The following is a 14,574-nucleotide window of genomic DNA, read 5'->3' on the forward strand; positions in this document are numbered from 1 at the left end:
TACTGTGGTCACCTCTGGTTCCCGTGGTGACAGCACCTACTCAGGAATAAGCACTTGACTCCTACTGGAAGGACGGGTAAGAGCTGGCAGGGACAGGAACATGGGAAGGACAGAATAACGAGAGGACTCCAATCAATGATAAGCAAGCACATGTTACTTCTGCAGAACAGAATATAAAATGTTCCAAGCTCAGTTAAAAACTTTGACCGACCGGGGGTGCTGGTTAAGTGTCCTGTCCGCCTCTTGGTGTCGGCTCAAGTCATGATCTCTCAGTCGTGGGTTCAAGCCCCGCATGGGGCTTTGCGATGTTGTTGCAGAGCCTAGCTGGGATCCTCTCTCTCTCTCCAGTCTCTCTCTCTCCCTGCCCCTCCTCGCCTCTCTCTCTCTCAAATAAACTTAAAAAAATTAAAAAAGAAAGTTTGACCAAACGTTGGTGAGGATGCGTAGTGCACATTGGTACCATACCCTACCTCTGACCCAAGCAAGGCACCTTGGGTAGATTCCCTGGAAAAAGCATGCACACGTGCCCCAGCAGACGAGTTCGAGGACATTTATACCCTGCACAGCAGGAGACAGAGAGATCCGTTCTGGTTTATTACAACGACAGAATACTACACAGCAGTGACGGCGGACGAGGGGCCTGCCACACTAGAGGCAACGGCTGGACCTCCCAGATTGCGGACCAAAGACGGCGGGCACAAACGAGGACGCGCCGGAGGACTCCATTTATGTGAAGTTCAAAAGCAGGCAAAGGTGGGGGGTGCATGCCTGGTAAGAACTCTCCAGAAAAGCAGGGACGCAGGGACCCCCAAGGTCAGGGGGGTGATCACTCCTGGGGTCGTGATGGAGAGAGTGGGGGTGGAGGCTTCCAGGGTGAGGTGTCCTGTCTCGCCCCGGGTGTGGTGAGGTGTCGGTTCCTCCTATAATTATGTGAAATCGAGGCTTACGCGCATTTCCGGAGGCATATTACGCTTCACGATTGGTACACGTATAAAAGTAGTGGAATCATAAACGCACATAAATATACATAGACACACACGGCATCTCGGAGTCAAATCATCCGGGGTCAGGCTGCTGTGGAAGATCTGGGGGTGCCCGCGGGCAGCAGAGCAGGGGTCCCTAGGGAGAGAGGAGGCAGACCGGCCTGGGGGTCCTCACCTGAGGGGCAGGTGCTGAAGAGCCCTGCCCTCCGGCCATGTCCTACTTTCTCCCTATTCCCAGCACTGACTGCTGAGGGGAGGGGAGGGGAGGGGAGGGGAGGAAGGGGCAGGAGGAGGGCGGGAGGAGGCCCAGGATAGCAGCCCGCTTCCCTTCCCGTTGTGTGGGAGCGGCTGAAACCAGACTGGGGAAGTGAGCCGGGCCGAAACCGCAGGACAATGCCACTTTATCAGGAGTTTCCAGAGCCAGGCCCCAGGCACCTGGGGGTGGAAGCAGGGAGGGCCTGGAACCCCGGGAAGACACAAAGGGGGGGGGGAGGGGGGCGCGGGAGAGCCTTCTAAGCCCTCAGGCTTAGTTCTGAGGGTGGCACAGGTCGTGTGCCAAGGTGGTCAGGAGGCAGACTCGGCAGTGACCCCAGGCAAGTCTCCCGGGCTCTCGATCTCCTCCCCTGTGGAAGGGGAGTTAACAGCAACGCCCCGATCTGGAGGGTGCTGGCGGGGGCCAATAAGTCCGCAGGAGCACGCAGAGGGAGGCCCGTGAACAGTCCTGGTATCGGGTGAGACTATGCGTATTATCACTAGCAGCTAAGTCTCTGAGCGCCTTCGATGCACTTTGCCTGAAGATTATGCATTTATATCCTCACAACAGCCCTTCGGCGAGGTACCATCGTCGTCCCCGTTTTACGGATAAGGACGCCACGGCACAGAGCGGTTAAGTGACCACTCAGCTACTAGGGGCAAAGCTGGCGCCAGAGTCCATGCCCTCAGCCTCCACCGTGTCACTCAAGTTAAGAACTCCAGACTGGAGCCAGGAGGGCCTGGGGTTCGAGTCCTGGATCTGCCACTTATTTGCGCCGGGGTTGCCAGCCTGTGCCTCAGTTTCCCCTTCTCAGGGAAAGTAAAAATCCCACAAACAGCTCCCGGGAAAGGAAACCTGGACGGCTTTCAACAAACACAGAAATGCTCCATTTCATTCACATGAAAATCAGGACCTTACATGACAGGCAAAGATCAAAGTATCAGGTAACACCCAACAACGCCAGCGAGGAAACCTCGGAGCCACCAGACCCCGGGGTTGGGGGGCTGGGGTGTAAACGGGCAGGCCAGAGCCCTACGGGCAGAGCTACCAGGGTGCGCACCTCAGACCCCCGAGCCCTCCTCCAGAGCCGCACCCAGAGCCACGCTCACACGCGTGAAGCCCTGTCCAGAAGAGGGAAAGGCTGGAAGGGCGGGAACGGCCACTGACGCGAACACAGGCGCATCAGGGGACATCACACGGCCGCAGAGAGCGCTCCACAGAACGGAAGGGGGAAAACTGCAAGGGAATACCAACATGGTAAGTCGGCTCCACCTGGGGAGAAACAAAAGGGGGCAGATCGTGTGTAGGAACAGACGTCGCAAAAAAGAAAAGACGCCGGGAACAATGGCTGTCTCTGGGAAGGGGACGGACAGCCAGGCCCGGAGCGGGGTTTCCTCGTCACCCTGTAGCCTGCTGTGCCGTGCGGAGGTTTGCAACTCTTATGTAGGGGACAATGCACACACGGAGCAAAAACGTGCCTCTTTAAAACGAAGAAGACGCTGGCAGAGAGAAATGAGGTTACTAAGCCCTCCCCCTCCGGGCCCCTGGGCAGAGCCACCGCGAGGATGCTCAAAAAGCACAGCCAGCGCCTGGCCTGGCCGCCCCGGAGGCTGGGAGCCCGCGAGGAGGACGCCGCAGCCCAGGAGGACGGGGCGCACGGAAACGGAGACTGTTAAAATTGTTGAACTATTAAACTGTTACCGCAAGCTCACCGTGGGCCGGGCAACGTGCTAAGCGCTTTCCAGCATGATCTACAACCCTCCCAACGGCCCATTTCACAGGTGAGGAACGTGAGGCCGGGAGGCTCCGGCTCTTTCCCAGGGGCCCCAGCTAGGGGGAGCAGGGATGCTGTGGATGGCGTGGCCCCCGGCACGGAAGTGGTCACTGCCCGAGGACGGCAGCAGCACCTGGGGAAAGGCAGGGCAGGACCAGAGGGCCCCAGGAGACAGGCTGCGGTGAGGGGTGGCTTCTGTCTCGTCCGCCACAGCCAGCTCCCCTGGGACCTGGCAGAGCTCCCCTCTGCCCCCCTCTGCTCCCCCCACACCTTCCTGTGGGCCAAGGCGGCCGGCGGACAACAAGCCCCAGCCCCGGAAGGGTGGTTGGGGCGGGAAGGGTCCCATTTCCCTGGCCGTGACTTGGAAGGAGACCGCTTCCTGCTGGCAGCATCTGTGGCCGCCTGGCTCGGGTGATGGGATAAACAGCTGCTGGGGACACCCCGACCGGCGTCTGGCCAGGAAGTCTGGTCTACTGTGAGCCAGCAGGACAAGGAGGGGTGAGGCAGTGGATAAGAGAGCGAAGGGGTTGTGGGGGGCCCCGAGAGAGGTAGGGACCCGGGGCCCAGAAACAGCCCAGGTTGAACAGACCTCCAAGGAGCTTCCATCTAATAAAGAGGAGCCTGGGTCAGGCCCAACTGGACAGGAAGAGACCTTGTCTCATCAAAACCACTTCCAAACCACTGAGGACAGCCACAGCAGGCAGTGACTCCAGAGTCTGAAGGCCTGGAGTTCACGTCCTACCTCTGCCGCTTGCCTGCTGTGTAATCTTAGACTTGTCACCTACCTCTCTGGGTCTGTTTTCTCATCTCTAAAGTGGGGACAATAACAGTACCTACCTCGTAGGCTGTCTGTGGAGATCCAGTGGGTTAATGTGTGGAAAGTACCCACAATTTCGACAGCACACAGATCCCTCCTCCATCACTGTCACCCTCATCCTCTCCGCCCTCATCTGCTGGGACTATTACAGCAGCCTCCTACGGTCTCCCTGCCACCGCCCCCCATGATCTGGGCCCCACATGGCAAAAGGAGCAACCCTTATAAAAGAGAAACGGGATGGGGGCGCCCGGGTGGCTTAGTCTGTTAAGTATACTCTTGATCTCGGCTCAGGTCACGATCTCAGGGTTCATGAGTTGGAGCCCTGAGTTGGGCTCTTCTCTCACAGCGCAGAGCCTGCCTGGAATTCTCTCTCCCTCTCTCTCTGCCCCTACCCACCTTGTGCTCTCTCACTCTCTCTTTCAAGATAAATAAACTTTTAAAAAAAGTTGTTGTTTTTTTTTTTAAAGAAAGACACCAAATGTTGCTTGAAACCTTCCAATGATCCTCATTAGACACAGAACAAAACCCACACTCCTCGCCTCAGCCTGTCGGCCCCCCGTGTATCTGCCACATCTTCCCCGCCTCCCTGAGCTCAGTGCCTGCTTGGTCACACTGGCCTCCGTGCTGGTACCTGACCATCTCAGGGCCTTTGCACTTCCCATACCCACTACCCGCTCTGTTCTTTCCACCTCCTTTCTAGGCCTGGCTCACTCTTTCTCATCGGTCAGATGTCTCCTTCTCTAGAAGGCCCTCACCGACTCCCCAGGCTGGGCCAGGTGCTTCCCGGATCCTAACCTTGACGCTTCTGCTTGTGCTTCCCCATCCCAGTCCTGACGCTTTGGGCCGTCATTGTCTGGGGATGGGGCCCGTGTCCTTGGTATGCTAAAATCCATGCAGGCAGGGCCAGGGCCGTGTTGGTTGCCAGTGGGACCCGTGGTCAGACACACAAGGAGTGTAACAGGCTCTGCCTGTCGCTTTCCACACTTCACCTGTTTCCTCCCTGCCCCGTTCCTGAGGAGGTTCAAGTCAGTACGGTTTCCTTCCCCACGGTCAGCCCTGAGAGATGCCTCCCCAGAAGAGCTGCATCAAAGCTGTGGTCACTGCCCCGGATGCCCTACAGGGCAAAAGCCTGGGTGTGGGGGCTCGGTGGGTGTCAGGCCCCAGCTAAGCCCATCGCGTGAACCACCTCCTCAACTGCTCCCAGCCAGCCCGGGGGCGGGGGGTGGGCATAAAGCCACCATCTCATGGCTGAGTAAAGCCATTTCAGCAGGGGCCATGAACTCGCCCAAAGCAGGACGTGGCGTGAAGGGAGCCCTCAAGCCTGGTTGGAAAGCAGACTGGTACAACTGCTTAGGACAGCAATTTGGAAGGTCCAGCAGTTCCACTGCGAGTCCCATGCCCGCGAGAGACTCTGGCCACGGTATCCAAGGAAACACGTTCTAGAATGTTCGACCCAGCACCGTCACTGTCCCATGGGACACCACCCAAATGTCCACCAAGAGGTGAACAGGTAACTCCTGTGTGGCATAATCACAAAAAGAAACACTCACGGCCGAGGCCGTGAGTCCTAGCGCGACACACATCCTCGCGGAGCAACAGGCGGACTCTAACGGTGAGCAGGAAAAGCAGGCTGCTCACCGGGATACCACTTACATGATCCGTGAAACCGGAAAACGGCGGCGGTCAACCCCGGCGGGCCACCAGAGCCACGTACTGATGCCAGCCCCACCCCAGACCCAAGCGGATCCAAGTCGGAATCTCTACGGCTGGCCTGGGCAACGGCATTTTTGAAAGCTCTCCAGGGGACTGCAGTGTGCAGCCAGGGTTGAGGGCTGTTGCTCTCATTCGGGAACACTCTCAAAGGCAGTAAAAGTAGGAAGACCCGCAGAGGAGCGCTGAACACCAAATCCAGTGCAGGGCAGCGCCGGCAGGGAGGCTGGGGAGGGGGCGGGGCGGGGCAATGAACTCGACACTGCAAGCTCTGAGCTCCTCACAGGCCCCAGCTGGAGGGGGGAGTGCTCTGTTATACTGAATGCTTCACTTTCTTCCCTAGTCTAAAATGTATCGTCAGGAATAAGACTGGCAAGTAAGAAATGACTTGCCTAAGGTCCCTCGGCCGGTGACAGGGCAGGGACCCGAACTTGGGTCCCCAGTGCCAAAGCCCCGTCCCTCCTTTTCTGTGCCAAGCCCGGGATGCTGAGCAAGCTGGAACCGCGAGGGCACGAGGCTGGGCTGACCTCATGGGGCTGCCTGGCAGTGTGCCCACCCAGTGACCCTGCCCAGAAGGGGGCGGGGCGGCTGGCTGAGAAAGCCAGGAGGCGGATGGAAAGTGAGGTCCTCCCAAGGAAGACAAACGCTAACACAGCGCCCACCGTGTGCCAGGTCCTGGGTCAAGCGCTTTACACCTTGCACCCTCACGGCAATCCCACGAGGTGGCCACTATCGCTATTTCCATTTTGCAGACGAAGAAAACGGAGGCCCAGAAAGTTAAGCGACTTGCCCACAGTCACGGCCCGTGAGCGCTGGAGCTGCGTGTGAATCCCGGCTCCAGCGCCCGCGCTCCGAACCAGTCCCCAGTACTGCTCCACAGACCCAGGGCAGGTACCCGTCCCCTCCCTGCTCCACCGCCCCTCCCAGGCCAGGCACCCCAGGGGTACGGATGAAGCCATGTGTCACTGGCTGGGGGTCTGCTGCCAGTCTGCTCCCACGAAGGGATGCCGAGAGCCCTTGGAGGCCAGGGATTCCGTGTCTCTTCCACTGGTGTGGTCCCGGAGCCCAGCAGCAACCATCGTTTGACCACCAACAGCCGAGCATCCTCTACCGCCGGGCAGGGCTTCAGGTGGGTGTTCAGGGAAGGAACAACATGGGAGAAACTCCTGCCGTGGGGGGCCCACATTCTGGGGAGGAGGCAGGGGACAAACAGTGCCCTGAAAAACCAAGTAAGAACAGAGCAAAGGGCTGGGGAGAAAACAAGATAGTGAGATAAAGAGTGTGAGGGACTGTGAGAACTGGGTGGAGTGACTGGGAGTGAGGGGGCAGGGTGGGGAAAGGATTCCAGGCAGAGGGAACAGGAAGGTCAAAGCCCTGGAGGGTGGCATATGCCCACAGAGAGTAAGAACAGCAAACAGGCCAGTGGGGTTGGACCTCGAGGAGGGATGGGGAGGAAATGAGGTGGGGGCGACTGAGGACCAAGGTGAGAGCTTGGGGCTTTCAGTACAGAGAATACTCAACTTTGTACAGGGTCCCACTCAAGGACACCCTCTCCAGGCAGAAGCCCATCAGACTCATTGAACTCTGGGCCACCCACAAACACCCCACTCCCATAGGTCCGAGGGAACTTCTCTTCCCAGATCACGCCCTTCCAAGAAGCCCAGAGACAATCCATTCCAGTCCAGGGAGTGGCTCAGCTTTGCCCGGCCCCCTGCTTCCAGGAACAGACCTTCAACAATCTACAGTATGAGGACTGGGGGCAGGAGCTCTGGAATCAGTCAGACCCAGCTTGGAATCGGCCTCTGTTACTCAGCAGAAGCTATCTGAGCCTCAGTTTTCCCATCTGCAAAGTGGGTCTATCCGGTACCCACTTCACAAGATTGTGGTAGAATGAAACAGCACTGAGAACAGCGTTAGCCGTCGTTAAATGATAGACAAGATTATGTTTGAGAGCATCGTACCATTCTGCGCCCAGAACTCCAGAGTTTGAATCCCAAGCCCACAACTTATTCGTTAGATGATCCTGGGCTAATCACTTGGGCTCTTAATAATAGTGCCAACCCTGTAAGGTTGTAGTGAGGATTAAACATATGTAAAGCATCTAAATGAACTGGCACATAGCGATTTGTAAGTGTTTGCTATTATTTCCATTATTTGTGGGAGGGGGCTTTTACTCCACCAGGACATCCCTGACCTCTCTCTGGGACATTCCTCCCGTCCTCCCCAGCAATGCATCCCTCTAGGGTTTTAACTTTGGACCCTCAGATACATCATCTGTCAGATTCTGACCTTTGCCCTCCTTTGGCCACGCCCCACATTTGATCCCTTAAAAAGAGGTCCCCCAACCTAAATCTCATGCATCTGCTCTGCTGGTTGCTGCCTTAAACCTGCGAACCACCGACCCCCTTAGCTGTGATCTCTGACCCTGGTAGGCGCACCCGGCCTTCAAGTGATGAGTTCTGACCCCCATTTTTGACACTCGCCCCGAGCCCCCTCGAACGCGCCCCATTCTAAATTTCGAAATTTGCGCTCTCCTTCGCCACGCCCCCTTCGCTAGTTTGACCTCTGACCTCCCCTACCCCACCCTCCCCAGCAATATTGACCCCCGACCCCTCGGACGCGACCCTTCCCTCCTGAGTGAACTTTGACCCCAGCGGCCCCGCCCCCTACTTGTGTAAACGATCTCCCACCGCCATCGCCCGGCCCACCCCAATCCCCTGGCCAGACCGTTTATCCTACCGGATCGGCGCTGCAGTCGCTCGCGGCCTAGCTGCTCGACTCGGAATTCCGAACCCTCACACGGCCCTCAACTCTCTTGCGCCGCCGCCACCGCGGCCACTGCCGCCGCCATGTTAAATCCCCAACGAACATCCGGGGCTTTCCCCCCTCACCGCCCACCAGTCCCCATAGCAACGGGGCTGACCGGGCAGGGGGCAGGGCCCACTCGGGGGCGGAGCTGGGCCGCTGGCAGAACCCGCTCCAGCCTCTGATTGGTGCATATTGTCCAATCGGAGGCCTTCGGGATGAAAATGCCAAGCGGGGATTGGAAAATTTGGAAAGGGTGCCGGGAAGCTGGCTCCCCGCCGGATCGAGTTCTTAAAGGGGAAATGACTATTCTTTTGTAACAGACCCACCTTACACTAAAAAGAGTTGGTGGGTGGAAAGCGGTAATGCGCAATAGTGGCCAGAAACAGTTATGACGAACTTATTATGTGCCAGACACCCGACCAAATGCTTTACTTGCATCGTTCCGCTAAACACTCGCTAAATCCCTATTTTATTGTTAATACCCAATTTACGGATAAAGAAACTGAGGCTCAAAGTGGTGACCTAGCTGCCTCAGGATTACAGGACATAGATAATGAGTTTTGAACGACAGTCTGTCTGAGTTCAGGAACTTGACCTGAAATCAAGACACTATTTGATCTTACTCTTTTTAATAAGTTTTTAAAAAGTGAATAATGTGTCAAAAAAAAAAAAAAAAGAAAGAAAGAAACTACCAGAAAACAACAAAATCCTTAAGCTAAACGCAGATAAGCTGTCCTGTGATTTCACTCACTGGGCGCCAGCCACCTTGCCCTTCCGGAAAAATATCAGGTGCTCTCCCACCTCAAAGTCTTTGCATTGTCTGTTCCTTCCGTCCAGAGTAGCCTTCCCCCAGGTACCCCAGGGCTCCCTCTCTTGACTCCTTCAGTGTTTTACTCCTGTATCACCTTATCAGTGATCTTACACCTTTGCACCTTAACTAAAGCAGCAAACAACCTTCTCTCAAGCTACTAAACCCTTCACTTTGTCTGTTTGTTTTTTTTTTTTATATTTCTCTGCTGTAATCACCTTCTAACAAACGAGATGATTAGCTAATTGTAGTTATTGTTTTTTGGTAGTTCCCTCTACTGAAATGTCAGCTCGAGGAGGGCATGGGTTTTGTCTGTTTTCTTCACTGTGCATGCCCCAGTACCCTTGCACTGTTGGTATGTAGATGATCAATAAACATTTACTGAATGGGGTGGTTGGATGATTCCTAAATCCACCCCCACAGAGATACTCTTAAACGCTGAGTGCATTCTGCCTCTTCCCCACCCCCCCACCAGAACAGTGTCTAGCACATAGTAGGCATTTAATTAATGCCTGTGAAGGCAATGAATGGATGATTGCATGAGTCATTTTTTTTTCTGTACGTTTACCTACCCCTTTTGTCTTTAACAGAATCAGAGGCATATGTTTATAAAGAATTTTATATGTTTTTAAAAACAAGATGGGAAATATCACCAGTATCTTCCCATGTCATTTTCTTCGAGAGCATTAGTTTTAATGGCTTCAGATGCCACCCTGTCAATGAACTCTGATTTGTTTAACCACTCATTCTTGTTGAACATCGAAGCTCTGATAAATATTTTGCTATTATAAATAATACCCCCCCCCCATTCAAGCAGTTAAATATTTGTGCACATCTCTAATTATTTCCTTTGAATAAATTCCCACAAATGGAACTGCTGGGTCAAAGGAAATGTACAACTTTAAGATTTAATAATAGTAACAGTTGCCATGCCTGGAGCTAAGCTGTGTAATTTTAACAACAGGGGCTATGATTATTCGTGCCTGCGCTTCGCAGAGGAAATCCAAGCTTAGAGAAGTAACTTTATTTGCTCAAGTCACACAAGCTAATGGGGCAGAGCCAGGGCTCCTCCCCACCTTTGATTCCCAGCCAAGGCTCTCGCTACCTGCCCTCTGCTGCCTCCCGGCGGCCCGGAACACAGGCTGCCAAATTGTGCTCCAAGGATCCAATTCACGTTCCCACCAGCGTTCAGAGGGAACGTGCACTTTTAGGTATCCTCGCCAGGATTAAACATTCTTGCTTTTGTGCTCTTTTGAAATCTGTATGTCTTACAGAGTCTCCGCTTTTTAAAAGTCAAGTCCAGTAGCGAAGATGACGGCACGCGATCCAGGTTGGAGTGATGGGAGGAGGGCCGGGGGTAGCCTTTGCCTCTTTGAGGCCCTCTTTAAGGTAGGGCATTAGGCTCTTGGAACTTAGTTGGGCATCTCGGTCAGAGATCAGACCCCCGGAACAAGCCCAGTGGTAGACCTACTCCCAGGGCTTCCTCAGGATGGGCAATTAGACCCTCTTTCTTCAGGGCTCTGAGAGAAAAAATCAGCCTCCTCCAGAAGGCTTCCTGGAGGAGGTAGCGAGGAGGTGACCGCCCAATAGGTGGAAACAGGTGAGGAGGACTTGGCCTCATAAAAATGGTAAATTTCAGTACATCAAGGGAAAAGATGAGTGGCGATACGTAGATGGCAGACAAAGCTTTCTGTCCTTCATATGTAAAGAGCATTTTCAAATCAGTAAGAAAGATGAACATACAACATAAAAACAGGCAAAACACATGAACACGAATTTAAAATACAACAAATACAAAAAAAAATGGAATTGGCAAATCAAATGAATGAAATGGATATTAAACTCTTAAACAGATCCCTTTTTTGATCTCTCAGAAAAATTTTTATGTCATAATTAGTGCTGACGAGAATACCAGATAACAGCCACTCTCATACCCCACTTATAGGACTATGATCTTGGGGCAGGCTTTTGGTAATATCCATGAAGAGACTTAATAATGCTGTCAACCCTTTGATGCAATTCTTCTTCTTGGAATTGTTCTTAAAGGGAGAAAAAAAGACATAGACAAAGGAATATATGCGGATGTATAGGTGATGCTTGAATAACACAGATTTGAACTGCATCGGTCCGCTAATAAGCATATTTTCAAAAAAATTTCTTAAGTTTATTTATTTATTTTGAGAGAGTGCATGCACACAAGCAGGGGAGGGGGAGAGAGAAGGAGAGACAGAATCCCAAGCAGGCTCTGCACCATCAACGCAGAGCCAGATTCGGGGCTGCAACTCACAAACTGCGAGATCATGACCTGAGCCGAGATCAAGAGTCAGATGCTTAGACAACTGCACCACCCAGGCACCCCACTAATAAGCAGATTTTTAAAAAATGTTTATTTATTTTTGAGAGACAGTGAGAGGGGTGGGGGAAGGGGCAGAGACAGAGGGAGTCACAGAATCCAAAGCAGGCTCCGGGCTCCGAGCTGCCAGCACCGAGCCCGACGCGGGGCTTGAACCCACAAACCGTGAGATCATGACCCGAGTTGGAATCAAGAGTCAGACACTCAAGTGACTGGCCCTGTGCTAAGTACTTTACACGCACCACCTCATTTAATCCCTACAACCATCCCATGCACTTTTGTTACTCCCATTCTCCAAATGGGCAAACAGGAACAGAGAGGTTAAGTAACTTCTCCAAAGCCACACAGGCAGCCTGGCTTCAGGGTCTAGGCTTCCAACCAGTTCTCTTCTTTTTCAGAGAATAAATGCTTGAGAGATAAATAATAAACACATGAACCAATGGACAATATAAAACAAGGTGACAAGCGGAGCTCGAAACGTGTCACGGAATACAAGATTGCCGCCATAAAAAGAGCGCAGAAGACACAGGACCCAGCGATCCCACGCGTGGGTATTTACTCCAGAGAAATGAATCCATATATTCCCGCGATGACCCGTACAGGAAGGTTCATGGTGCTTGTTTTGGGGGTTTCGGGGTTTTTTGTTTTATTTTTTTCCACAGCGCTTGCTTTCACATCGCCGGAAACTGGAAACAACCCAAAACGTCCATCAACTAGCGAACGGATAAACGGGTTGCCATATATCCATTCCAGGACGCTACTCGGCATAAAAAGGAAGGAATTGTTGATAAGCAGGGCCTCGTGGATGAATTGCGAATGTGTTAGGCTGAGTGAAAGAAGCCAGTCTCTTCTTACAGTTCTATTCCTAGCTTTCTGGAAAAGGTAAATCGAATCTTTAGTGACAGAGGGCAGATCGGCTGTTGCCTGAAGCTGGGGGACAACAGGACGGATTCACGGCAAAGGGACAGGAGGGAAACTTGGGCGTGGTGGAAATGTTCCGGGTCTTGATTATAGTGGCAATTTCATGGGAATACACATGGCCCAAAACTCCTCAAATTGGACACTTTATTTTTCAAATGTATGTATTTATTTATGTAGGTTTAAAGTTTATTTTTGAGAGAGAGAAGGGAGGGGCAGAGAGAGAGAGAGAGAGAGAGAGAGAGACAGAATCCAAAGGAGGCTCCAGGCTCTGAGCCATCAGCACAGAGCCCGACGCGGGGCTCGAACCCACGAACCACGAGATCATGACCTGAGCCGAAATCGGAGCTCAACCGACTGAGTCTATCCCAATGCTTTAATTCCAGGGTATTTTCTCCGCAGTGCTGATCGCCATCCGGGAGGCTCGCATGATAGTATTTTTGTTCATGGTTTCTTCTCTATCTCTCCCAGTAGAATTTAAGCCTCACAAGGGCCAAAACCGCCGCCCCTCCTGGGGACACTCACCCCAGCTTGCTGGACACACATCTGTGGAGCCCCAAAAGCCTCGCTCCTCTTCGCCCTCCCAGAAGCTGTAGGGGCTTCCGTCCTGCAACCCGTCACTTGCTGGGCATGTCACACACGACAGGTGTTGCAATCGGCCAGACGTGCCTGTCTCCTGCGCACCCGACAGTGGGAACCCCGAGGGCCAGGCCTTCATCTGATCCACCTAAATTACCATCGTTCCTCCTATTTATTTCCTGCTCCTTCAGCGCCAGGTGCCGCATTGAGCATTTTGTCTGCCCGTCTCCTGCCTTCCCTCATTCACTCAAGCAGTGTTTATTGAGGAACTGCTTTGTTTCGGGTGCTGGCACTCCAGGGGTAAACAGAACTGGCAGAAACCCCCGTGCCCCAGGAGCTCAGTTCCCGATGGAGGAGATAAAGAATAAATCATGAAAGATGTATCTCCATAGCGGGTCCCAAAGCAAACGTGATCTGAAGGCAAATAAAGCAGGGAAAGGTGATGGGAGGTAGGGGGTGGGATGCCGTGTGGGTTTTTTTTTTTTTTTAAGTTTTTTATTTATTTACTTATTTTGAGAGAGAGAGAGAACAAGCAGAAAAGGGGCGGAGAGAAGGAGAGACAACATCCCACGCAGGCTCCGCACCGTCAGCGCTGGGCCGGATGCGGGGCTCGAACTCACAAACCGCGAGATCATGACCGGAGCCGAAGTGGGACGCTCAACCGACTGAGCCACCCAGGAGCCCCGCTAGCTAATTAAATGCGGGACATGACAGAGGCGCCTGGGTGGCTCAGTCTGTTAAACATCTGACTCTTGGTCTCGGCTCAGGTCATGAGCTCACGGTTCGTGAGTTCGAGCCCCACATCGGGGTCGGTGCTGATGGTGCAGAGCCTGCTTGAGACTCTCTCCTTCTCTCTGCCCTTCCCCCGCTTGTGCTCTCTCTCTTTCTTAAAATAAATAAGCTTAAACAAAAAGTGAAAACCATGAAAAAAAGAAGAACACAACACAACACCAAGGCTTTCAGACTCATTTAATCCCAAGGCAACCCCATAATGTGTGATCCTCCTTTTGTGACAGATGAGAAAACAGAGGTTCAGAGTGGGCTGGTGACCTCACACCCCACAGGAAGGGGCAGAGCTGAGATTCAAACCCAGTGCCGGGCCTTTGCTCTCTGTGGACCCCACCGCCCAGGCACGTTCACAGCCTCCCCCAGGCCTGGGATGGAACAGGCCAGGCCCACACGGGCACCAGCTCAGGGCAACGACTGCCCAGCGGGTGACTTCACGGGCTGGGTGCACCCCTCTGTGGCATTCCCTCATTGTTTGTCACCCGCGTTGGGTAACTGTGTTTCTCTGCTCACCCATGAACTCCTACGGGGCCTGGCGGGGGCGGATTCATTGCTGTCCCCGGCGTGTCCCTGGCATCGCCCCGCCGGAGCCTGGCATATGGTGGCCATCAGTAAGGCAATAAATATTTATTAAGCACCTACCTTGTGCTGGGCTATGCCGGGGAGAGCCCTGGGCACCGCCCTCCCGGGATGGACAGTCCAGTGGGGGAGACAGACCCACCCTCCCAGAAAGTGTCAGCCCGGGGATGGGCTGGTTTGAGAAAGCTGAGCCCGTGCAGCTCATA

At 53.7% G+C, this 14,574-nt stretch overlaps 1 protein-coding gene and 1 long non-coding RNA gene across 5 annotated transcripts in view; one reads left to right on the forward strand and one right to left on the reverse strand.

Moving 5' to 3' along the window:
• PAK4 (p21 (RAC1) activated kinase 4) overlaps positions 1-8,434 on the reverse strand; it is a 44,769-nt gene extending 36,335 nt beyond the window's left edge. For 2 of the 4 annotated variants that reach the window (XM_053905961.1, XM_053905963.1), the window contains exon 1: positions 8,277-8,434. The gene's annotated coding sequence lies outside the window, so the exon portion shown is untranslated. Of the gene's footprint in view, positions 1-6,199; positions 6,315-8,276 lie in introns of those variants that run through there. The other 2 variants (XM_053905967.1, XM_053905966.1) reach the window with 2 other exon arrangements.
• LOC109256629 (uncharacterized) lies at positions 6,486-7,643 on the forward strand. The gene is made up of 2 exons (XR_002075726.2): positions 6,486-6,666; positions 7,068-7,643. It is a non-coding gene; the product is annotated as an uncharacterized LOC109256629 (long non-coding RNA).
• Positions 8,435-14,574: the final 6,140 nt, after the last annotated feature.

This window comes from Panthera pardus, unplaced genomic scaffold, assembly GCF_024362965.1.
Source record: "Panthera pardus isolate Hobbes unplaced genomic scaffold, ASM2436296v1 HiC_scaffold_18, whole genome shotgun sequence".
In the NCBI taxonomy this organism is placed as follows: Eukaryota; Metazoa; Chordata; class Mammalia; order Carnivora; family Felidae; genus Panthera; species Panthera pardus.